The sequence below is a fragment of the Rhipicephalus microplus genome, chromosome 3, assembly GCF_043290135.1.
Source record: "Rhipicephalus microplus isolate Deutch F79 chromosome 3, USDA_Rmic, whole genome shotgun sequence".
NCBI lineage: Eukaryota > Metazoa > Arthropoda > Arachnida > Ixodida > Ixodidae > Rhipicephalus > Rhipicephalus microplus.
Window position 1 is genome coordinate 210704939 of NC_134702.1, and position 20288 is coordinate 210725226.

The 20288-nt window shown below is 47.8% G+C and overlaps 29 non-coding genes across 29 annotated transcripts; all 29 read left to right on the forward strand.

Moving 5' to 3' along the window:
* The first annotated feature begins 200 nt into the window (after window positions 1-200).
* On the forward strand, window positions 201-273 carry TRNAM-CAU (transfer RNA methionine (anticodon CAU)). Its single transcript has one exon. It is a non-coding gene; the product is annotated as a tRNA-Met (tRNA).
* An 875-nt stretch (window positions 274-1148) lies between these two features.
* TRNAM-CAU (transfer RNA methionine (anticodon CAU)) lies at window positions 1149-1221 on the forward strand. Its single transcript has one exon. It is a non-coding gene; the product is annotated as a tRNA-Met (tRNA).
* Window positions 1222-2096: 875 nt separating this feature from the next.
* TRNAM-CAU (transfer RNA methionine (anticodon CAU)) lies at window positions 2097-2169 on the forward strand. Its single transcript has one exon. It is a non-coding gene; the product is annotated as a tRNA-Met (tRNA).
* A 398-nt stretch (window positions 2170-2567) lies between these two features.
* TRNAM-CAU (transfer RNA methionine (anticodon CAU)) lies at window positions 2568-2640 on the forward strand. Its single transcript has one exon. It is a non-coding gene; the product is annotated as a tRNA-Met (tRNA).
* Window positions 2641-2804: 164 nt separating this feature from the next.
* Window positions 2805-2877, forward strand: TRNAM-CAU (transfer RNA methionine (anticodon CAU)). Its single transcript has one exon. It is a non-coding gene; the product is annotated as a tRNA-Met (tRNA).
* A 398-nt stretch (window positions 2878-3275) lies between these two features.
* TRNAL-CAA (transfer RNA leucine (anticodon CAA)) lies at window positions 3276-3348 on the forward strand. Its single transcript has one exon. It is a non-coding gene; the product is annotated as a tRNA-Leu (tRNA).
* Window positions 3349-3512: 164 nt separating this feature from the next.
* TRNAM-CAU (transfer RNA methionine (anticodon CAU)) lies at window positions 3513-3585 on the forward strand. Its single transcript has one exon. It is a non-coding gene; the product is annotated as a tRNA-Met (tRNA).
* A 638-nt stretch (window positions 3586-4223) lies between these two features.
* On the forward strand, window positions 4224-4296 carry TRNAM-CAU (transfer RNA methionine (anticodon CAU)). The gene has a single exon. It is a non-coding gene; the product is annotated as a tRNA-Met (tRNA).
* An 875-nt stretch (window positions 4297-5171) lies between these two features.
* TRNAI-GAU (transfer RNA isoleucine (anticodon GAU)) lies at window positions 5172-5244 on the forward strand. The gene has a single exon. It is a non-coding gene; the product is annotated as a tRNA-Ile (tRNA).
* Window positions 5245-6590: 1346 nt separating this feature from the next.
* Window positions 6591-6663, forward strand: TRNAM-CAU (transfer RNA methionine (anticodon CAU)). Its single transcript has one exon. It is a non-coding gene; the product is annotated as a tRNA-Met (tRNA).
* Window positions 6664-7538: 875 nt separating this feature from the next.
* TRNAM-CAU (transfer RNA methionine (anticodon CAU)) lies at window positions 7539-7611 on the forward strand. Its single transcript has one exon. It is a non-coding gene; the product is annotated as a tRNA-Met (tRNA).
* An 874-nt stretch (window positions 7612-8485) lies between these two features.
* On the forward strand, window positions 8486-8558 carry TRNAM-CAU (transfer RNA methionine (anticodon CAU)). The gene has a single exon. It is a non-coding gene; the product is annotated as a tRNA-Met (tRNA).
* Window positions 8559-8956: 398 nt separating this feature from the next.
* Window positions 8957-9029, forward strand: TRNAM-CAU (transfer RNA methionine (anticodon CAU)). Its single transcript has one exon. It is a non-coding gene; the product is annotated as a tRNA-Met (tRNA).
* A 164-nt stretch (window positions 9030-9193) lies between these two features.
* TRNAM-CAU (transfer RNA methionine (anticodon CAU)) lies at window positions 9194-9266 on the forward strand. The gene has a single exon. It is a non-coding gene; the product is annotated as a tRNA-Met (tRNA).
* A 638-nt stretch (window positions 9267-9904) lies between these two features.
* Window positions 9905-9977, forward strand: TRNAM-CAU (transfer RNA methionine (anticodon CAU)). The gene has a single exon. It is a non-coding gene; the product is annotated as a tRNA-Met (tRNA).
* Window positions 9978-10852: 875 nt separating this feature from the next.
* Window positions 10853-10925, forward strand: TRNAI-GAU (transfer RNA isoleucine (anticodon GAU)). The gene has a single exon. It is a non-coding gene; the product is annotated as a tRNA-Ile (tRNA).
* Window positions 10926-11560: 635 nt separating this feature from the next.
* TRNAM-CAU (transfer RNA methionine (anticodon CAU)) lies at window positions 11561-11633 on the forward strand. Its single transcript has one exon. It is a non-coding gene; the product is annotated as a tRNA-Met (tRNA).
* Window positions 11634-12271: 638 nt separating this feature from the next.
* Window positions 12272-12344, forward strand: TRNAM-CAU (transfer RNA methionine (anticodon CAU)). Its single transcript has one exon. It is a non-coding gene; the product is annotated as a tRNA-Met (tRNA).
* A 401-nt stretch (window positions 12345-12745) lies between these two features.
* Window positions 12746-12818, forward strand: TRNAM-CAU (transfer RNA methionine (anticodon CAU)). Its single transcript has one exon. It is a non-coding gene; the product is annotated as a tRNA-Met (tRNA).
* An 875-nt stretch (window positions 12819-13693) lies between these two features.
* On the forward strand, window positions 13694-13766 carry TRNAM-CAU (transfer RNA methionine (anticodon CAU)). Its single transcript has one exon. It is a non-coding gene; the product is annotated as a tRNA-Met (tRNA).
* Window positions 13767-14640: 874 nt separating this feature from the next.
* Window positions 14641-14713, forward strand: TRNAM-CAU (transfer RNA methionine (anticodon CAU)). The gene has a single exon. It is a non-coding gene; the product is annotated as a tRNA-Met (tRNA).
* A 398-nt stretch (window positions 14714-15111) lies between these two features.
* On the forward strand, window positions 15112-15184 carry TRNAM-CAU (transfer RNA methionine (anticodon CAU)). Its single transcript has one exon. It is a non-coding gene; the product is annotated as a tRNA-Met (tRNA).
* Window positions 15185-15348: 164 nt separating this feature from the next.
* TRNAM-CAU (transfer RNA methionine (anticodon CAU)) lies at window positions 15349-15421 on the forward strand. Its single transcript has one exon. It is a non-coding gene; the product is annotated as a tRNA-Met (tRNA).
* A 638-nt stretch (window positions 15422-16059) lies between these two features.
* On the forward strand, window positions 16060-16132 carry TRNAM-CAU (transfer RNA methionine (anticodon CAU)). Its single transcript has one exon. It is a non-coding gene; the product is annotated as a tRNA-Met (tRNA).
* An 875-nt stretch (window positions 16133-17007) lies between these two features.
* Window positions 17008-17080, forward strand: TRNAI-GAU (transfer RNA isoleucine (anticodon GAU)). The gene has a single exon. It is a non-coding gene; the product is annotated as a tRNA-Ile (tRNA).
* A 635-nt stretch (window positions 17081-17715) lies between these two features.
* On the forward strand, window positions 17716-17788 carry TRNAM-CAU (transfer RNA methionine (anticodon CAU)). The gene has a single exon. It is a non-coding gene; the product is annotated as a tRNA-Met (tRNA).
* A 638-nt stretch (window positions 17789-18426) lies between these two features.
* TRNAM-CAU (transfer RNA methionine (anticodon CAU)) lies at window positions 18427-18499 on the forward strand. Its single transcript has one exon. It is a non-coding gene; the product is annotated as a tRNA-Met (tRNA).
* An 875-nt stretch (window positions 18500-19374) lies between these two features.
* Window positions 19375-19447, forward strand: TRNAM-CAU (transfer RNA methionine (anticodon CAU)). The gene has a single exon. It is a non-coding gene; the product is annotated as a tRNA-Met (tRNA).
* A 400-nt stretch (window positions 19448-19847) lies between these two features.
* On the forward strand, window positions 19848-19920 carry TRNAI-GAU (transfer RNA isoleucine (anticodon GAU)). Its single transcript has one exon. It is a non-coding gene; the product is annotated as a tRNA-Ile (tRNA).
* Window positions 19921-20288: the final 368 nt, after the last annotated feature.

Below are 20288 nucleotides of genomic sequence, written 5' to 3' on the forward strand. Positions count from 1 at the left end.
ATCTGAATGTCGTGAGTGCAATCCTCACCCGGGGCAAAAGCGGTGCAGATGTTTCGTTTGCTTATGAGAGTTTCATTAGGTCATGAGGGGTGCACTGTCTGGAGCAGTAATAAATGACTGTTGGTCGGTTTTTTTACTTTTTCGACCTTTAGTTTGTGGGAACTAATAATACCGGTTGCGTTTCGCCGTGACCCCTGTCCGCCTCGGTAGCGTAGTAGGCAGCGCGTCAGTCTCATAATCTGAAGGTCGTGAGTTCAATCCTCACCCGGGGCAAAGGCGGTGCAGATTTTTTGTTTGCTTATGAGAGTTTAATTAGGTCGTGAGGGGTGCGCTGTCTGGAGCACTGTTGAATGACTGTTGCTGAGTTTTCTTACTTTTTTAACCTTTAACGTGTGGGAACTATTGATAACGGTTGTGTTTCCCAGTGAGCCCTGTCCGCCTCGGTAGCGCATTAGGCAGCGCGTAAGTCTCATAATCTGAAGGTCGTGAGTTCAATCCGCACCCGGGGCAAAGCCGGTGCAGTTGTTTTGTTTGCTTATGAGAGTTTAATTAGGTCGTGAGGGGTGCGATGTCTGGAGCAGTAATGAATGACTGCTGTTCGGTTTTTCTATTTTTTCGACCTTTAATTTATGGGAACTAGTGATACCGGTTCTGTTTCCCAGTGAGCCCTGTCCGCCTCGGTAGCGCATTAGGCAGCGCGTAAGTCTCATAATCTGAAGGTCGTGAGTTCAATCCTCTCCCGGGGCAAAGGCGGAGCAGATGTTTTGTTTGCTTATGAGAGTTTATTTAGGTCGTGAGGGGCGCACTGTCTTGAGCAGTAATGAATGACTGTTGCTCGGTTTTCTGACTTTTTCGGCCTTTAACTTGTGGGAACTATTGATACCGGTTGTGTTTTCCAGCGACACCTGTCCGCCTCGGTAGCGCAGTAGGCAGCGCATCAGTCTCATAATCTGAATGTCGTGAGTGCAATCCTCACCCGGGGCAAAAGCGGTGCAGATGTTTCGTTTGCTTATGAGAGTTTCATTAGGTCATGAGGGGTGCACTGTCTAGAGCAGTAATAAATGACTGTTGGTCGGTTTTTTTACTTTTTCGACCTTTAGTTTGTGGGAACTAATAATACCGGTTGCGTTTCGCCGTGACCCCTGTCCGCCTCGGTAGCGTAGTAGGCAGCGCGTCAGTCTCATAATCTGAAGGTCGTGAATTCAATCCTCACCCGGGGCAAAGGCGGTGCAGATTTTTTGTTTGCTTATGAGAGTTTAATTAGGTCGTGAGGGGTGCGCTGTCTGGAGCACTGTTGAATGACTGTTGCTGAGTTTTCTTACTTTTTTGATCTTTAACGTGTGGGAACTATTGATAACGGTTGTGTTTCCCAGTGACACCTGTCCGCCTCGGTAGCGCAGTAGGCGGCGCGTCAGTCTCATAATCTGAAGGTCGTGAATTCAATCCGCACCCGGGGCAAAGCCGGTGCAGTTGTTTTGTTTGCTTATGAGAGTTTAATTAGGTCGTGAAGGGTGCGCTGTCTGGAGCAGTAATGAATGACTGTTGCTGAGTTTTCTTACTTTTTCGACCTTTAACTTGTGGGAACTATTGATACCGGTTGTGTTTCCCAGTGACACCTGTCCGCCTCGGTAGCGCAGTAGGCGGCGCGTCAGTCTCATAATCTGAAGGCCGTGAGTTCAATCCGCACCCGGGGCAAAGGCGGTGCAGATTTTTTGTTTGCTTATGAGAGTTTAATTAGGTCATGAGGGGTGCGCTGTCTGGAGCACTATTGAATGACTCTTGCTCGGTTTTCTTACTTTTTCCACCTTTGATTTGTGGGAACTAATTATACCGGTTGCGTTTCCCAGTAACCCCTGTTCGCCTCGGTAGTGCAGTAGGCAGCGCGTCAGTCTCATAATCTGAAGGTCGTGAGTTCAATCCACACCCGGGGCAAAGGTGGTGCAATTCCTTTGTTTGCTTATGAGAGTTTAATTAGGTCGTGAGGGGTGCGATGTCTGGAGCAGTAATGAATGACAGTTGCTGAGTTTTCTTACTTTTTTGACCTTTAACGTGTGGGAACTATTGATAACGGTTGTGTTTCCCAGTGACACCTGTCCGCCTTGGTAGCACAGTAGGCAGCGCGTCAGTCTCATAATCTGAAGGTCGTGAGTTCAATCCTCACCCGGGGCAAATTTGGTGCAGATTTTTTGTTTGCTCACGAGAGTTTAATTAGGTCGTGAGGGGTGCACTGTCTGGACCAGTAATGAATGACTGTTGTTTGGTTTTCTTATTTTTCAACCTTTTTTTTGGGAACTAATGATACCGGTTGCGCTTCCCAGTGACACCTGTCCACCTCGGTAGCGCAGTAGGCAGCGCGTCAGTCTCATAATCTGAAGGTCGTGAGTTCAATCCTCACCCGGCGCAAAGGCGGTGCAGATTTTTTGTTTGCTTATGAGAGTTTAATTAGGTCGTGAAGGGTGCGCTGTCTGGAGCAGTAATGAATGACTGTTGCTGAGTTTTCTTACTTTTTCGACCTTTAACGTGTGGGAACCATTGATACCGGTTGTGTTTTCCAGTGACACTTGTCCGCCTCGGTAGCGCAGTAGGCAGCGCGTCAGTCTCATAATTTGAAGGTCGTGAGTTCCATCCTCACCCGGGGCAAATTTGTTGCAGATTTTTTCTTTGCTCATGAGAGTTTAATTACGTCATGAGGGGTGCACTGTCTGGAGCTGTAATGAATGACAGTTGTTCGGTTTTCTTATTTTTTCAACCTTTAATTTGTGGGAACTAATGATACCGGTTGCGTTTCCCAGTGACACCTGTCTGCCTCGGTAGCGCAGTAGGCAGCGCGTCAGTCTCATAATCTGAATGTCGTGAGTGCGATCCTCACCCGGGGCAAAGGCGGTGCAGATGTTTCGTTTGCTTATGAGAGTTTCATTAGGTCGTGAGGGGTGCACTGTCTGGAGCAGTAATGAATGACTGCTGTTTGGTTTTCTTATTTTTCAACCTTTTTTTTGGGAACTAATGATACCGGTTGCGCTTCCCAGTGACACCTGTCCACCTCGGTAGCGCAGTAGGCAGCGCGTCAGTCTCATAATCTGAAGGTCGTGAGTTCAATCCTCACCCGGCGCAAAGGCGGTGCAGATTTTTTGTTTGCTTATGAGAGTTTAATTAGGTCGTGAAGGGTGCGCTGTCTGGAGCAGTAATGAATGACTGTTGCTGAGTTTTCTTACTTTTTCGACCTTTAACGTGTGGGAACCATTGATACCGGTTGTGTTTTCCAGTGACACTTGTCCGCCTCGGTAGCGCAGTAGGCAGCGCGTCAGTCTCAAAATTTGAAGGTCGTGAGTTCCATCCTCACCCGGGGCAAATTTGTTGCAGATTTTTTCTTTGCTCATGAGAGTTTAATTACGTCATGAGGGGTGCACTGTCTGGAGCTGTAATGAATGACAGTTGTTCGGTTTTCTTATTTTTTCAACCTTTAATTTGTGGGAACTAATGATACCGGTTGCGTTTCCCAGTGACACCTGTCTGCCTCGGTAGCGCAGTAGGCAGCGCGTCAGTCTCATAATCTGAATGTCGTGAGTGCGATCCTCACCCGGGGCAAAGGCGGTGCAGATGTTTCGTTTGCTTATGAGAGTTTCATTAGGTCGTGAGGGGTGCACTGTCTGGAGCAGTAATGAATGACTGCTGTTCGGTTTTTCTATTTTTTCGACCTTTAATTTATGGGAACTAGTGATACCGGTTCTGTTTCCCAGTGAGCCCTGTCCCCCTCGGTAGCGCATTAGGCAGCGCGTAAGTCTCATAATCTGAAGGTCGTGAGTTCAATCCTCTCCCGGGGCAAAGGCGGAGCAGATGTTTTGTTTGCTTATGAGAGTTTATTTAGGTCGTGAGGGGCGCACTGTCTTGAGCAGTAATGAATGACTGTTGCTCGGTTTTCTGACTTTTTCGACCTTTAACTTGTGGGAACTTTTGATACCGGTTGTGTTTTCCAGCGACACCTGTCCGCCTCGGTAGCGCAGTAGGCAGCGCATCAGTCTCATAATCTGAATGTCGTGAGTGCAATCCTCACCCGGGGCAAAAGCGGTGCAGATGTTTCGTTTGCTTATGAGAGTTTCATTAGGTCATGAGGGGTGCACTGTCTGGAGCAGTAATAAATGACTGTTGGTCGGTTTTTTTACTTTTTCGACCTTTAGTTTGTGGGAACTAATAATACCGTTTGCGTTTCGCCGTGACCCCTGTCCGCCTCGGTAGCGTAGTAGGCAGCGCGTCAGTCTCATAATCTGAAGGTCGTGAATTCAATCCTCACCCGGGGCAAAGGCGGTGCAGATTTTTTGTTTGCTTATGAGAGTTTAATTAGGTCGTGAGGGGTGCGCTGTCTGGAGCAGTAATGAATGACTGTTGCTGAGTTTTCTTACTTTTTCGACCTTAAACTGGTGGGAACTATTGATACCGGTTGTGTTTCCCAGTGACACCTGTCCGCCTCCGTAGCGCAGTAGGCGGCGCGTCAGTCTTATAATCTGAAGGCCGTGAGTTCAATCCGCACCCGGGGCAAAGGCGGTGCAGATTTTTTGTTTGCTTATGAGAGTTTAATTAGGTCATGAGGGGTGCGCTGTCTGGAGCACTATTGAATGACTCTTGCTCGGTTTTCTTACTTTTTCCACCTTTAATTTGTGGGAACTAATTATACCGGTTGCGTTTCCCAGTAACCCCTGTTCGCCTCGGTAGTGCAGTAGGCAGCGCGTCAGTCTCATAATCTGAAGGTCGTGAGTTCAATCCACACCCGGGGCAAAGGTGGTGCAATTTCTTTGTTTGCTTATGAGAGTTTAATTAGGTCGTGAGGGGTGCGATGTCTGGAGCAGTAATGAATGACTGTTGCTGAGTTTTCTTATTTTTTTGACCTTTAACGTGTGGGAACTATTGATAACGGTTGTGTTTCCCAGTGACACCTGTCCGCCTCGGTAGCGCATTAGGCAGCGCGTAAGTCTCATAATCTGAAGGTCGTGAGTTCAATCCTCACCCGGGGCAAATTTGGTGCAGATTTTTTGTTTGCTCACGAGAGTTTATTTGGGTCGTGAGGGGTGCGCTGTCTGGAGCAGTCATGAATGACTGTTGCTCGGTTTTCTTACTTTTTCGACCTTTAGTTTGTGGGAAATAATGATCCCGGTTGCGTTGCCCAGTGACACCTGTACGCCTCGGTAGCGCAGTAGGCAACGCGTCAGTCTGATAATCTGGATGTCGTGAGTTCAATCCTCACCTGGGGCAAAGGCGGTGCAGTTTTTTTGTTTGCTTATGAGAGTTTAATTAGGTCGTGATGGGTGCACGTTCTGGAGCAGTAATGAATGACTCTTGCTCGGTTTTCTTTCTTTTTGGACCTTATTTTGTGGAACAAATGATACCGGTTGTGTTTCCCAGTGACACCTGTCCGCCTCGGTAGCGCAGTAGGCGGCGCGTCAGTCTCATAATCTGAAGGTCGTGAGTTCAATTCACACCCGAGGCAAAGGTGGTGCAATTTCTTTGTTTGCTTATGAGAGTTTAATTAGGTCGTGAGGGGTGCGCTGTCTGGAGCAGTAACGAATGAATGTTGCTTGGTTTTCTTACTTTTTCGACCTTTATCTTGTGGGAACTATTGATACCGGTTGTTTTTCCCAGTGACAACAGTCCACCTCGGTAGCGCAGTAGGTGGCGCTTCAGTCTCATAATCTGAAGGTTGTGAGTTCAATCCACACCCGGGTAAAGGCGGTGCAGATTTTTTGTTTGCCTATGAGAGATTTAGTGGGTCGTGAGGGGTGCACTGTCTGGAGCAGTAATGAATGACTGTTGCTCGGTTTTCTTACTTTTTCCACCTTTAATTTGTGGGAACTAATGATACCGGTTGCGTTTCCCAGTGACACCTGTTCGCCTCGGTAGCGCAGTAGGCAGCGCATCAGTCTCATAATCTGAATGTCGTGAGTGCGATCCTCACCCGGGGCAAAGGCGGTGCAGATGTTTCGTTTGCTTATGAGAGTTTCATTAGGTCGTGAGGGGTGCACTGTCTGGAGCAGTAATGAATGACTGCTGTTCGGTTTTTCTATTTTTTCGACCTTTAATTTATGGGAACTAGTGATACCGGTTCTGTTTCCCAGTGAGCCCTGTCCGCCTCGGTAGCGCATTAGGCAGCGCGTAAGTCTCATAATCTGAAGGTCGTGAGTTCAATCCTCTCCCGGGGCAAAGGCGGAGCAGATGTTTTGTTTGCTTATGAGAGTTTATTTAGGTCGTGAGGGGCGCACTGTCTTGAGCAGTAATGAATGACTGTTGCTCGGTTTTCTGACTTTTTCGACCTTTAACTTGTGGGAACTATTGATACCGGTTGTGTTTTCAAGCGACACCTGTCCGCCTCGGTAGCGCAGTAGGCAGCGCATCAGTCTCATAATCTGAATGTCGTGAGTGAAATCCTCACCCGGGGCAAAAGCGGTGCAGATGTTTCGTTTGCTTATGAGAGTTTCATTATGTCATGAGGGGTGCACTGTCTGGAGCAGTAATAAATGACTGTTGGTCGGTTTTTTTACTTTTTCTACCTTTAGTTTGTGGGAACTAATAATACCGGTTGCGTTTCGCCGTGATCCCTGTCCGCCTCGGTAGCGTAGTAGGCAGCGCGTCAGTCTCATAATCTGAAGGTCGTGAGTTCAATCCTCACCCGGGGCAAAGGCGGTGCAGATTTTTTGTTTGCTTATGAGAGTTTAATTAGGTCGTGTGGGGTGCGCTGTCTGGAGCACTGTTGAATGACTGTTGCTGAGTTTTCTTACTTTTTTGACCTTTAACGTGTGGGAACTATTGATAACGGTTGTGTTTCCCAGTGAGCCCTGTCCGCCTCGGTAGCGCATTAGGCAGCGCGTAAGTCTCATAATCTGAAGGTCGTGAGTTCAATCCGCACCCGGGGCAAAGCCGGTGCAGTTGTTTTGTTTGCTTATGAGAGTTTAATTAGGTCGTGAAGGGTGCGCTGTCTGGAGCAGTAATGAATGACTGTTGCTGAGTTTTCTTACTTTTTCGACCTTTAACTTGTGGGAACTATTGATACCGGTTGTGTTTCCCAGTGACACCTGTCCGCCTCGGTAGCGCAGTAGGCGGCGCGTCAGTCTCATATTATGAAGGCCGTGAGTTCAATCCGCACCCGGGGCAAAGGCGGTGCAGATTTTTTGTTTGCTTATGAGAGTTTAATTAGGTCATGAGGGGTGCGCTGTCTGGAGCACTATTGAATGACTCTTGCTCGGTTTTCTTACTTTTTCCACCTTTAATTTGTGGGAACTAATTATACCGGTTGCGTTTCCCAGTAACCCCTGTTCGCCTCGGTAGTGCAGTAGGCAGCGCGTCAGTCTCATAATCTGAAGGTCGTGAGTTCAATCCACACCCGGGACAAAGGTGGTGCAATTTCTTTGTTTGCTTATGAGAGTTTAATTAGGTCGTGAGGGGTGCGATGTCTGGAGCAGTAATGAATGACTGTTGCTGAGTTTTCTTATTTTTTTGACCTTTAACGTGTGGGAACTATTGATAACGGTTGTGTTTCCCAGTGACACCTGTCCGCCTCGGTAGCGCAGTAGGCAGCGCGTCAGTCTCATAATCTGAAGGTCGTGAGTTCAATCCTCACCCGGGGCAAATTTGGTGCAGATTTTTTGTTTGCTCACGAGAGTTTAATTAGGTCGTGAGGGGTGCACTGTCTGGACCAGTAATGAATGACAGTTGTTTGGTTTTCTTATTTTTCAACCTTTTTTTTATGGGAACTAATGATACCGGTTGCGCTTCCCAGTGACACCTGTTCACCTCGGTAGCGCAGTAGGCAGCGCGTCAGTCTCATAATCTGAAGGTCGTGAGTTCAATCCGCACCCGGGGCAAAGCCGGTGCAGTTGTTTTGTTTGCTTATGAGAGTTTAATTAGGTCGTGAAGGGTGCGCTGTCTGGAGCAGTAATGAATGACTGTTGCTGAGTTTTCTTACTTTTTCGACCTTTAACTTGTGGGAACTATTGATACCGGTTGTGTTTCCCAGTGACACCTGTCCGCCTCGGTAGCGCAGTAGGCGGCGCGTCAGTCTCATAATCTGAAGGCCGTGAGTTCAATCCGCACCCGGGGCAAAGGCGGTGCAGATTTTTTGTTTGCTTATGAGAGTTTAATTAGGTCATGAGGGGTGCGCTGTCTGGAGCACTATTGAATGACTCTTGCTCGGTTTTCTTACTTTTTCCACCTTTGATTTGTGGGAACTAATTATACCGGTTGCGTTTCCCAGTAACCCCTGTTCGCCTCGGTAGTGCAGTAGGCAGCGCGTCAGTCTCATAATCTGAAGGTCGTGAGTTCAATCCACACCCGGGGCAAAGGTGGTGCAATTTCTTTGTTTGCTTATGAGAGTTTAATTAGGTCGTGAGGGGTGCGATGTCTGGAGCAGTAATGAATGACAGTTGCTGAGTTTTCTTACTTTTTTGACCTTTAACGTGTGGGAACTATTGATAACGGTTGTGTTTCCCAGTGACACCTGTCCGCCTTGGTAGCACAGTAGGCAGCGCGTCAGTCTCATAATCTGAAGGTCGTGAGTTCAATCCTCACCCGGGGCAAATTTGGTGCAGATTTTTTGTTTGCTCACGAGAGTTTAATTAGGTCGTGAGGGGTGCACTGTCTGGACCAGTAATGAATGACTGTTGTTTGGTTTTCTTATTTTTCAACCTTTTTTTTGGGAACTAATGATACCGGTTGCGCTTCCCAGTGACACCTGTCCACCTCGGTAGCGCAGTAGGCAGCGCGTCAGTCTCATAATCTGAAGGTCGTGAGTTCAATCCTCACCCGGCGCAAAGGCGGTGCAGATTTTTTGTTTGCTTATGAGAGTTTAATTAGGTCGTGAAGGGTGCGCTGTCTGGAGCAGTAATGAATGACTGTTGCTGAGTTTTCTTACTTTTTCGACCTTTAACGTGTGGGAACCATTGATACCGGTTGTGTTTTCCAGTGACACTTGTCCGCCTCGGTAGCGCAGTAGGCAGCGCGTCAGTCTCATAATTTGAAGGTCGTGAGTTCCATCCTCACCCGGGGCAAATTTGTTGCAGATTTTTTCTTTGCTCATGAGAGTTTAATTACGTCATGAGGGGTGCACTGTCTGGAGCTGTAATGAATGGCAGTTGTTCGGTTTTCTTATTTTTTCAACCTTTAATTTGTGGGAACTAATGATACCGGTTGCGTTTCCCAGTGACACCTGTCTGCCTCGGTAGCGCAGTAGGCAGCGCGTCAGTCTCATAATCTGAATGTCGTGAGTGCGATCCTCACCCGGGGCAAAGGCGGTGCAGATGTTTCGTTTGCTTATGAGAGTTTCATTAGGTCGTGAGGGGTGCACTGTCTGGAGCAGTAATGAATGACTGCTGTTCGGTTTTTCTATTTTTTCGACCTTTAATTTATGGGAACTAGTGATACCGGTTCTGTTTCCCAGTGAGCCCTGTCCCCCTCGGTAGCGCATTAGGCAGCGCGTAAGTCTCATAATCTGAAGGTCGTGAGTTCAATCCTCTCCCGGGGCAAAGGCGGAGCAGATGTTTTGTTTGCTTATGAGAGTTTATTTAGGTCGTGAGGGGCGCACTGTCTTGAGCAGTAATGAATGACTGTTGCTCGGTTTTCTGACTTTTTCGACCTTTAACTTGTGGGAACTTTTGATACCGGTTGTGTTTTCCAGCGACACCTGTCCGCCTCGGTAGCGCAGTAGGCAGCGCATCAGTCTCATAATCTGAATGTCGTGAGTGCAATCCTCACCCGGGGCAAAAGCGGTGCAGATGTTTCGTTTGCTTATGAGAGTTTCATTAGGTCATGAGGGGTGCACTGTCTGGAGCAGTAATAAATGACTGTTGGTCGGTTTTTTTACTTTTTCGACCTTTAGTTTGTGGGAACTAATAATACCGGTTGCGTTTCGCCGTGACCCCTGTCCGCCTCGGTAGCGTAGTAGGCAGCGCGTCAGTCTCATAATCTGAAGGTCGTGAATTCAATCCTCACCCGGGGCAAAGGCGGTGCAGATTTTTTGTTTGCTTATGAGAGTTTAATTAGGTCGTGAGGGGTGCGCTGTCTGGAGCAGTAATGAATGACTGTTGCTGAGTTTTCTTACTTTTTCGACCTTTAACTGGTGGGAACTATTGATACCGGTTGTGTTTCCCAGTGACACCTGTCCGCCTCCGTAGCGCAGTAGGCGGCGCGTCAGTCTTATAATCTGAAGGCCGTGAGTTCAATCCGCACCCGGGGCAAAGGCGGTGCAGATTTTTTGTTTGCTTATGAGAGTTTAATTAGGTCATGAGGGGTGCGCTGTCTGGAGCACTATTGAATGACTCTTGCTCGGTTTTCTTACTTTTTCCACCTTTAATTTGTGGGAACTAATTATACCGGTTGCGTTTCCCAGTAACCCCTGTTCGCCTCGGTAGTGCAGTAGGCAGCGCGTCAGTCTCATAATCTGAAGGTCGTGAGTTCAATCCACACCCGGGGCAAAGGTGGTGCAATTTCTTTGTTTGCTTATGAGAGTTTAATTAGGTCGTGAGGGGTGCGATGTCTGGAGCAGTAATGAATGACTGTTGCTGAGTTTTCTTATTTTTTTGACCTTTAACGTGTGGGAACTATTGATAACGGTTGTGTTTCCCAGTGACACCTGTCCGCCTCGGTAGCGCATTAGGCAGCGCGTAAGTCTCATAATCTGAAGGTCGTGAGTTCAATCCTCACCCGGGGCAAATTTGGTGCAGATTTTTTGTTTGCTCACGAGAGTTTATTTGGGTCGTGAGGGGTGCGCTGTCTGGAGCAGTCATGAATGACTGTTGCTCGGTTTTCTTACTTTTTCGACCTTTAGTTTGTGGGAAATAATGATCCCGGTTGCGTTGCCCAGTGACACCTGTACGCCTCGGTAGCGCAGTAGGCAACGCGTCAGTCTGATAATCTGGATGTCGTGAGTTCAATCCTCACCTGGGGCAAAGGCGGTGCAGTTTTTTTGTTTGCTTATGAGAGTTTAATTAGGTCGTGATGGGTGCACGTTCTGGAGCAGTAATGAATGACTCTTGCTCGGTTTTCTTTCTTTTTGGACCTTATTTTGTGGAACAAATGATACCGGTTGTGTTTCCCAGTGACACCTGTCCGCCTCGGTAGCGCAGTAGGCGGCGCGTCAGTCTCATAATCTGAAGGTCGTGAGTTCAATTCACACCCGAGGCAAAGGTGGTGCAATTTCTTTGTTTGCTTATGAGAGTTTAATTAGGTCGTGAGGGGTGCGCTGTCTGGAGCAGTAACGAATGAATGTTGCTTGGTTTTCTTACTTTTTCGACCTTTATCTTGTGGGAACTATTGATACCGGTTGTTTTTCCCAGGGACAACAGTCCACCTCGGTAGCGCAGTAGGTGGCGCTTCAGTCTCATAATCTGAAGGTTGTGAGTTCAATCCACACCCGGGTAAAGGCGGTGCAGATTTTTTGTTTGCCTATGAGAGATTTAGTGGGTCGTGAGGGGTGCACTGTCTGGAGCAGTAATGAATGACTGTTGCTCGGTTTTCTTACTTTTTCCACCTTTAATTTGTGGGAACTAATGATACCGGTTGCGTTTCCCAGTGACACCTGTTCGCCTCGGTAGCGCAGTAGGCAGCGCGTCAGTCTCATAATCTGAATGTCGTGAGTGCGATCCTCACCCGGGGCAAAGGCGGTGCAGATGTTTCGTTTGCTTATGAGAGTTTCATTAGGTCGTGAGGGGTGCACTGTCTGGAGCAGTAATGAATGACTGCTGTTCGGTTTTTCTATTTTTTCGACCTTTAATTTATGGGAACTAGTGATACCGGTTCTGTTTCCCAGTGAGCCCTGTCCGCCTCGGTAGTGCATTAGGCAGCGCGTAAGTCTCATAATCTGAAGGTCGTGAGTTCAATCCTCTCCCGGGGCAAAGGCGGAGCAGATGTTTTGTTTGCTTATGAGAGTTTATTTAGGTCGTGAGGGGCGCACTGTCTTGAGCAGTAATGAATGACTGTTGCTCGGTTTTCTGACTTTTTCGACCTTTAACTTGTGGGAACTATTGATACCGGTTGTGTTTTCAAGCGACACCTGTCCGCCTCGGTAGCGCAGTAGGCAGCGCATCAGTCTCATAATCTGAATGTCGTGAGTGCAATCCTCACCCGGGGCAAAAGCGGTGCAGATGTTTCGTTTGCTTATGAGAGTTTCATTAGGTCATGAGGGGTGCACTGTCTGGAGCAGTAATAAATGACTGTTGGTCGGTTTTTTTACTTTTTCTACCTTTAGTTTGTGGGAACTAATAATACCGGTTGCGTTTCGCCGTGACCCCTGTCCGCCTCGGTAGCGTAGTAGGCAGCGCGTCAGTCTCATAATCTGAAGGTCGTGAGTTCAATCCTCACCCGGGGCAAAGGCGGTGCAGATTTTTTGTTTGCTTATGAGAGTTTATTTAGGTCGTGAGGGGCGCACTGTCTTGAGCAGTAATGAATGACTGTTGCTCGGTTTTCTGACTTTTTCGACCTTTAACTTGTGGGAACTATTGATACCGGTTGTGTTTTCAAGCGACACCTGTCCGCCTCGGTAGCGCAGTAGGCAGCGCATCAGTCTCATAATCTGAATGTCGTGAGTGCAATCCTCACCCGGGGCAAAAGCGGTGCAGATGTTTCGTTTGCTTATGAGAGTTTCATTAGGTCATGAGGGGTGCACTGTCTGGAGCAGTAATAAATGACTGTTGGTCGGTTTTTTTACTTTTTCTACCTTTAGTTTGTGGGAACTAATAATACCGGTTGCGTTTCGCCGTGATCCCTGTCCGCCTCGGTAGCGTAGTAGGCAGCGCGTCAGTCTCATAATCTGAAGGTCGTGAGTTCAATCCTCACCAGGGGCAAAGGCGGTGCAGATTTTTTGTTTGCTTATGAGAGTTTAATTAGGTCGTGTGGGGTGCGCTGTCTGGAGCACTGTTGAATGACTGTTGCTGAGTTTTCTTACTTTTTTGACCTTTAACGTGTGGGAACTATTGATAACGGTTGTGTTTCCCAGTGAGCCCTGTCCGCCTCGGTAGCGCATTAGGCAGCGCGTAAGTCTCATAATCTGAAGGTCGTGAGTTCAATCCGCACCCGGGGCAAAGCCGGTGCAGTTGTTTTGTTTGCTTATGAGAGTTTAATTAGGTCGTGAAGGGTGCGCTGTCTGGAGCAGTAATGAATGACTGTTGCTGAGTTTTCTTACTTTTTCGACCTTTAACTTGTGGGAACTATTGATACCGGTTGTGTTTCCCAGTGACACCTGTCCGCCTCGGTAGCGCAGTAGGCGGCGCGTCAGTCTCATATTATGAAGGCCGTGAGTTCAATCCGCACCCGGGGCAAAGGCGGTGCAGATTTTTTGTTTGCTTATGAGAGTTTAATTAGGTCATGAGGGGTGCGCTGTCTGGAGCACTATTGAATGACTCTTGCTCGGTTTTCTTACTTTTTCCACCTTTAATTTGTGGGAACTAATTATACCGGTTGCGTTTCCCAGTAACCCCTGTTCGCCTCGGTAGTGCAGTAGGCAGCGCGTCAGTCTCATAATCTGAAGGTCGTGAGTTCAATCCACACCCGGGACAAAGGTGGTGCAATTTCTTTGTTTGCTTATGAGAGTTTAATTAGGTCGTGAGGGGTGCGATGTCTGGAGCAGTAATGAATGACTGTTGCTGAGTTTTCTTATTTTTTTGACCTTTAACGTGTGGGAACTATTGATAACGGTTGTGTTTCCCAGTGACACCTGTCCGCCTCGGTAGCGCAGTAGGCAGCGCGTCAGTCTCATAATCTGAAGGTCGTGAGTTCAATCCTCACCCGGGGCAAATTTGGTGCAGATTTTTTGTTTGCTCACGAGAGTTTAATTAGGTCGTGAGGGGTGCACTGTCTGGACCAGTAATGAATGACAGTTGTTTGGTTTTCTTATTTTTCAACCTTTTTTTTATGGGAACTAATGATACCGGTTGCGCTTCCCAGTGACACCTGTTCACCTCGGTAGCGCAGTAGGCAGCGCGTCAGTCTCATAATCTGAAGGTCGTGAGTTCAATCCGCACCCGGGGCAAAGCCGGTGCAGTTGTTTTGTTTGCTTATGAGAGTTTAATTAGGTCGTGAAGGGTGCGCTGTCTGGAGCAGTAATGAATGACTGTTGCTGAGTTTTCTTACTTTTTCGACCTTTAACTTGTGGGAACTATTGATACCGGTTGTGTTTCCCAGTGACACCTGTCCGCCTCGGTAGCGCAGTAGGCGGCGCGTCAGTCTCATAATCTGAAGGCCGTGAGTTCAATCCGCACCCGGGGCAAAGGCGGTGCAGATTTTTTGTTTGCTTATGAGAGTTTAATTAGGTCATGAGGGGTGCGCTGTCTGGAGCACTATTGAATGACTCTTGCTCGGTTTTCTTACTTTTTCCACCTTTGATTTGTGGGAACTAATTATACCGGTTGCGTTTCCCAGTAACCCCTGTTCGCCTCGGTAGTGCAGTAGGCAGCGCGTCAGTCTCATAATCTGAAGGTCGTGAGTTCAATCCACACCCGGGGCAAAGGTGGTGCAATTTCTTTGTTTGCTTATGAGAGTTTAATTAGGTCGTGAGGGGTGCGATGTCTGGAGCAGTAATGAATGACAGTTGCTGAGTTTTCTTACTTTTTTGACCTTTAACGTGTGGGAACTATTGATAACGGTTGTGTTTCCCAGTGACACCTGTCCGCCTTGGTAGCACAGTAGGCAGCGCGTCAGTCTCATAATCTGAAGGTCGTGAGTTCAATCCTCACCCGGGGCAAATTTGGTGCAGATTTTTTGTTTGCTCACGAGAGTTTAATTAGGTCGTGAGGGGTGCACTGTCTGGACCAGTAATGAATGACTGTTGTTTGGTTTTCTTATTTTTCAACCTTTTTTTTGGGAACTAATGATACCGGTTGCGCTTCCCAGTGACACCTGTCCACCTCGGTAGCGCAGTAGGCAGCGCGTCAGTCTCATAATCTGAAGGTCGTGAGTTCAATCCTCACCCGGCGCAAAGGCGGTGCAGATTTTTTGTTTGCTTATGAGAGTTTAATTAGGTCGTGAAGGGTGCGCTGTCTGGAGCAGTAATGAATGACTGTTGCTGAGTTTTCTTACTTTTTCGACCTTTAACGTGTGGGAACCATTGATACCGGTTGTGTTTTCCAGTGACACTTGTCCGCCTCGGTAGCGCAGTAGGCAGCGCGTCAGTCTCATAATTTGAAGGTCGTGAGTTCCATCCTCACCCGGGGCAAATTTGTTGCAGATTTTTTCTTTGCTCATGAGAGTTTAATTACGTCATGAGGGGTGCACTGTCTGGAGCTGTAATGAATGACAGTTGTTCGGTTTTCTTATTTTTTCAACCTTTAATTTGTGGGAACTAATGATACCGGTTGCGTTTCCCAGTGACACCTGTCTGCCTCGGTAGCGCAGTAGGCAGCGCGTCAGTCTCATAATCTGAATGTCGTGAGTGCGATCCTCACCCGGGGCAAAGGCGGTGCAGATGTTTCGTTTGCTTATGAGAGTTTCATTAGGTCGTGAGGGGTGCACTGTCTGGAGCAGTAATGAATGACTGCTGTTCGATTTTTCTATTTTTTCGACCTTTAATTTATGGGAACTAGTGATACCGGTTCTGTTTCCCAGTGAGCCCTGTCCCCCTCGGTAGCGCATTAGGCAGCGCGTAAGTCTCATAATCTGAAGGTCGTGAGTTCAATCCTCTCCCGGGGCAAAGGCGGAGCAGATGTTTTGTTTGCTTATGAGAGTTTATTTAGGTCGTGAGGGGCGCACTGTCTTGAGCAGTAATGAATGACTGTTGCTCGGTTTTCTGACTTTTTCGACCTTTAACTTGTGGGAACTTTTGATACCGGTTGTGTTTTCCAGCGACACCTGTCCGCCTCGGTAGCGCAGTAGGCAGCGCATCAGTCTCATAATCTGAATGTCGTGAGTGCAATCCTCACCCGGGGCAAAAGCGGTGCAGATGTTTCGTTTGCTTATGAGAGTTTCATTAGGTCATGAGGGGTGCACTGTCTGGAGCAGTAATAAATGACTGTTGGTCGGTTTTTTTACTTTTTCGACCTTTAGTTTGTGGGAACTAATAATACCGGTTGCGTTTCGCCGTGACCCCTGTCCGCCTCGGTAGCGTAGTAGGCAGCGCGTCAGTCTCATAATCTGAAGGTCGTGAATTCAATCCTCACCCGGGGCAAAGGCGGTGCAGATTTTTTGTTTGCTTATGAGAGTTTAATTAGGTCGTGAGGGGTGCGCTGTCTGGAGCAGTAATGAATGACTGTTGCTGAGTTTTCTTACTTTTTCGACCTTTAACTGGTGGGAACTATTGATACCGGTTGTGTTTCCCAGTGACACCTGTCCGCCTCCGTAGCGCAGTAGGCGGCGCGTCAGTCTTATAATCTGAAGGCCGTGAGTTCAATCCGCACCCGGGGCAAAGGCGGTGCAGATTTTTTGTTTGCTTATGAGAGTTTAATTAGGTCATGAGGGGTGCGCTGTCTGGAGCACTATTGAATGACTCTTGCTCGGTTTTCTTACTTTTTCCACCTTTAATTTGTGGGAACTAATTATACCGGTTGCGTTTCCCAGTAACCCCTGTTCGCCTCGGTAGTGCAGTAGGCAGCGCGTCAGTCTCATAATCTGAAGGTCGTGAGTTCAATCCACACCCGGGGCAAAGGTGGTGCAATTTCTTTGTTTGCTTATGAGAGTTTAATTAGGTCGTGAGGGGTGCGATGTCTGGAGCAGTAATGAATGACTGTTGCTGAGTTTTCTTATTTTTTTGACCTTTAACGTGTGGGAACTATTGATAACGGTTGTGTTTCCCAGTGACACCTGTCCGCCTCGGTAGCGCATTAGGCAGCGCGTAAGTCTCATAATCTGAAGGTCGTGAGTTCAATCCTCACCCGGGGCAAATTTGGTGCAGATTTTTTGTTTGCTCACGAGAGTTTATTTGGGTCGTGAGGGGTGCGCTGTCTGGAGCAGTCATGAATGACTGTTGCTCGGTTTTCTTACTTTTTCGACCTTTAGTTTGTGGGAAATAATGATCCCGGTTGCGTTGCCCAGTGACACCTGTACGCCTCGGTAGCGCAGTAGGCAACGCGTCAGTCTGATAATCTGGATGTCGTGAGTTCAATCCTCACCTGGGGCAAAGGCGGTGCAGTTTTTTTGTTTGCTTATGAGAGTTTAATTAGGTCGTGATGGGTGCACGTTCTGGAGCAGTAATTAATGACTCTTGCTCGGTTTTCTTTCTTTTTGGACCTTATTTTGTGGAACAAATGATACCGGTTGTGTTTCCCAGTGACACCTGTCCGCCTCGGTAGCGCAGTAGGCGGCGCGTCAGTCTCATAATCTGAAGGTCGTGAGTTCAATTCACACCCGAGGCAAAGGTGGTGCAATTTCTTTGTTTGCTTATGAGAGTTTAATTAGGTCGTGAGGGGTGCGCTGTCTGGAGCAGTAACGAATGAATTTTGCTTGGTTTTCTTACTTTTTCGACCTTTATCTTGTGGGAACTATTGATACCGGTTGTTTTTCCCAGGGACAACAGTCCACCTCGGTAGCGCAGTAGGTGGCGCTTCAGTCTCATAATCTGAAGGTTGTGAGTTCAATCCACACCCGGGTAAAGGCGGTGCAGATTTTTTGTTTGCCTATGAGAGATTTAGTGGGTCGTGAGGGGTGCACTGTCTGGAGCAGTAATGAATGACTGTTGCTCGGTTTTCTTACTTTTTCCACCTTTAATTTGTGGGAACTAATGATACCGGTTGCGTTTCCCAGTGACACCTGTTCGCCTCGGTAGCGCAGTAGGCAGCGCGTCAGTCTCATAATCTGAATGTCGTGAGTGCGATCCTCACCCGGGGCAAAGGCGGTGCAGATGTTTCGTTTGCTTATGAGAGTTTCATTAGGTCGTGAGGGGTGCACTGTCTGGAGCAGTAATGAATGACTGCTGTTCGGTTTTTCTATTTTTTCGACCTTTAATTTATGGGAACTAGTGATACCGGTTCTGTTTCCCAGTGAGCCCTGTCCGCCTCGGTAGCGCATTAGGCAGCGCGTAAGTCTCATAATCTGAAGGTCGTGAGTTCAATCCTCTCCCGGGGCAAAGGCGGAGCAGATGTTTTGTTTGCTTATGAGAGTTTATTTAGGTCGTGAGGGGCGCACTGTCTTGAGCAGTAATGAATGACTGTTGCTCGGTTTTCTGACTTTTTCGACCTTTAACTTGTGGGAACTATTGATACCGGTTGTGTTTTCAAGCGACACCTGTCCGCCTCGGTAGCGCAGTAGGCAGCGCATCAGTCTCATAATCTGAATGTCGTGAGTGCAATCCTCACCCGGGGCAAAAGCGGTGCAGATGTTTCGTTTGCTTATGAGAGTTTCATTAGGTCATGAGGGGTGCACTGTCTGGAGCAGTAATAAATGACTGTTGGTCGGTTTTTTTACTTTTTCTACCTTTAGTTTGTGGGAACTAATAATACCGGTTGCGTTTCGCCGTGACCCCTGTCCGCCTCGGTAGCGTAGTAGGCAGCGCGTCAGTCTCATAATCTGAAGGTCGTGAGTTCAATCCTCACCCGGGGCAAAGGCGGTGCAGATTTTTTGTTTGCTTATGAGAGTTTAATTAGGTCGTGTGGGGTGCGCTGTCTGGAGCACTGTTGAATGACTGTTGCTGAGTTTTCTTACTTTTTTGACCTTTAACGTGTGGGAACTATTGATAACGGTTGTGTTTCCCAGTGAGCCCTGTCCGCCTCGGTAGCGCATTAGGCAGCGCGTAAGTCTCATAATCTGAAGGTCGTGAGTTCAATCCGCACCCGGGGCAAAGCCGGTGCAGTTGTTTTGTTTGCTTATGAGAGTTTAATTAGGTCGTGAAGGGTGCGCTGTCTGGAGCAGTAATGAATGACTGTTGCTGAGTTTTCTTACTTTTTCGACCTTTAACTTGTGGGAACTATTGATACCGGTTGTGTTTCCCAGTGACACCTGTCCGCCTCGGTAGCGCAGTAGGCGGCGCGTCAGTCTCATATTATGAAGGCCGTGAGTTCAATCCGCACCCGGGGCAAAGGCGGTGCAGATTTTTTGTTTGCTTATGAGAGTTTAATTAGGTCATGAGGGGTGCGCTGTCTGGAGCACTATTGAATGACTCTTGCTCGGTTTTCTTACTTTTTCCACCTTTAATTTGTGGGAACTAATTATACCGGTTGCGTTTCCCAGTAACCCCTGTTCGCCTCGGTAGTGCAGTAGGCAGCGCGTCAGTCTCATAATCTGAAGGTCGTGAGTTCAATCCACACCCGGGGCAAAGGTGGTGCAATTTCTTTGTTTGCTTATGAGAGTTTAATTAGGTCGTGAGGGGTGCGATGTCTGGAGCAGTAATGAATGACTGTTGCTGAGTTTTCTTATTTTTTTGACCTTTAACGTGTGGGAACTATTGATAACGGTTGTGTTTCCCAGTGACACCTGTCCGCCTCGGTAGCGCAGTAGGCAGCGCGTCAGTCTCATAATCTGAAGGTCGTGAGTTCAATCCTCACCCGGGGCAAATTTGGTGCAGATTTTTTGTTTGCTCACGAGAGTTTAATTAGGTCGTGAGGGGTGCACTGTCTGGACCAGTAATGAATGACAGTTGTTTGGTTTTCTTATTTTTCAACCTTTTTTTTATGGGAACTAATGATACCGGTTGCGCTTCCCAGTGACACCTGTTCACCTCGGTAGCGCAGTAGGCAGCGCGTCAGTCTCATAATCTGAAGGTCGTGAGTTCAATTCTCACCCGGCGCAAAGGCGGTGCAGATTTTTTGTTTGCTTATGAGAGTTTATTTGGGTCGTGAGGGGTGCGCTGTCTGGAGCAGTCATGAATGACTATTGCTCGGTTTTCTTACTTTTTTGACCTTTAGTTCGTGGGAAATAATGATCCCGGTTGCGTTTCCCAGTGACACCTGTCCGCCTCGGTAGCGCAGTAGGCAACGCGTCAGTCTGATAATCTGGATGTCGTGAGTTCAATCCTCACCTGGGGCAAAGGCGGTGCAGTTTTTTTGTTTGCTTATGAGAGTTTAATTAGGTCGTGATGGGTGCACGTTCTGGAGCAGTAATGAATGACTCTTGCTCGGTTTTCTTTCTTTTTGGACCTTATTTTGTGGAACAAATGATACCGGTTGTGTTTCCCAGTGACACCTGTCCGCCTCGGTAGCGCAGTAGGCGGCGCGTCAGTCTCATAATCTGAAGGTCGTGAGTTCAATTCACACCCGAGGCAAAGGTGGTGCAATTTCTTTGTTTGCTTATGAGAGTTTAATTAGGTCGTGAGGGGTGCGCTGTCTGGAGCAGTAACGAATGAATGTTGCTTGGTTTTCTTACTTTTTCGACCTTTAATTTGTGGGAACTAATGA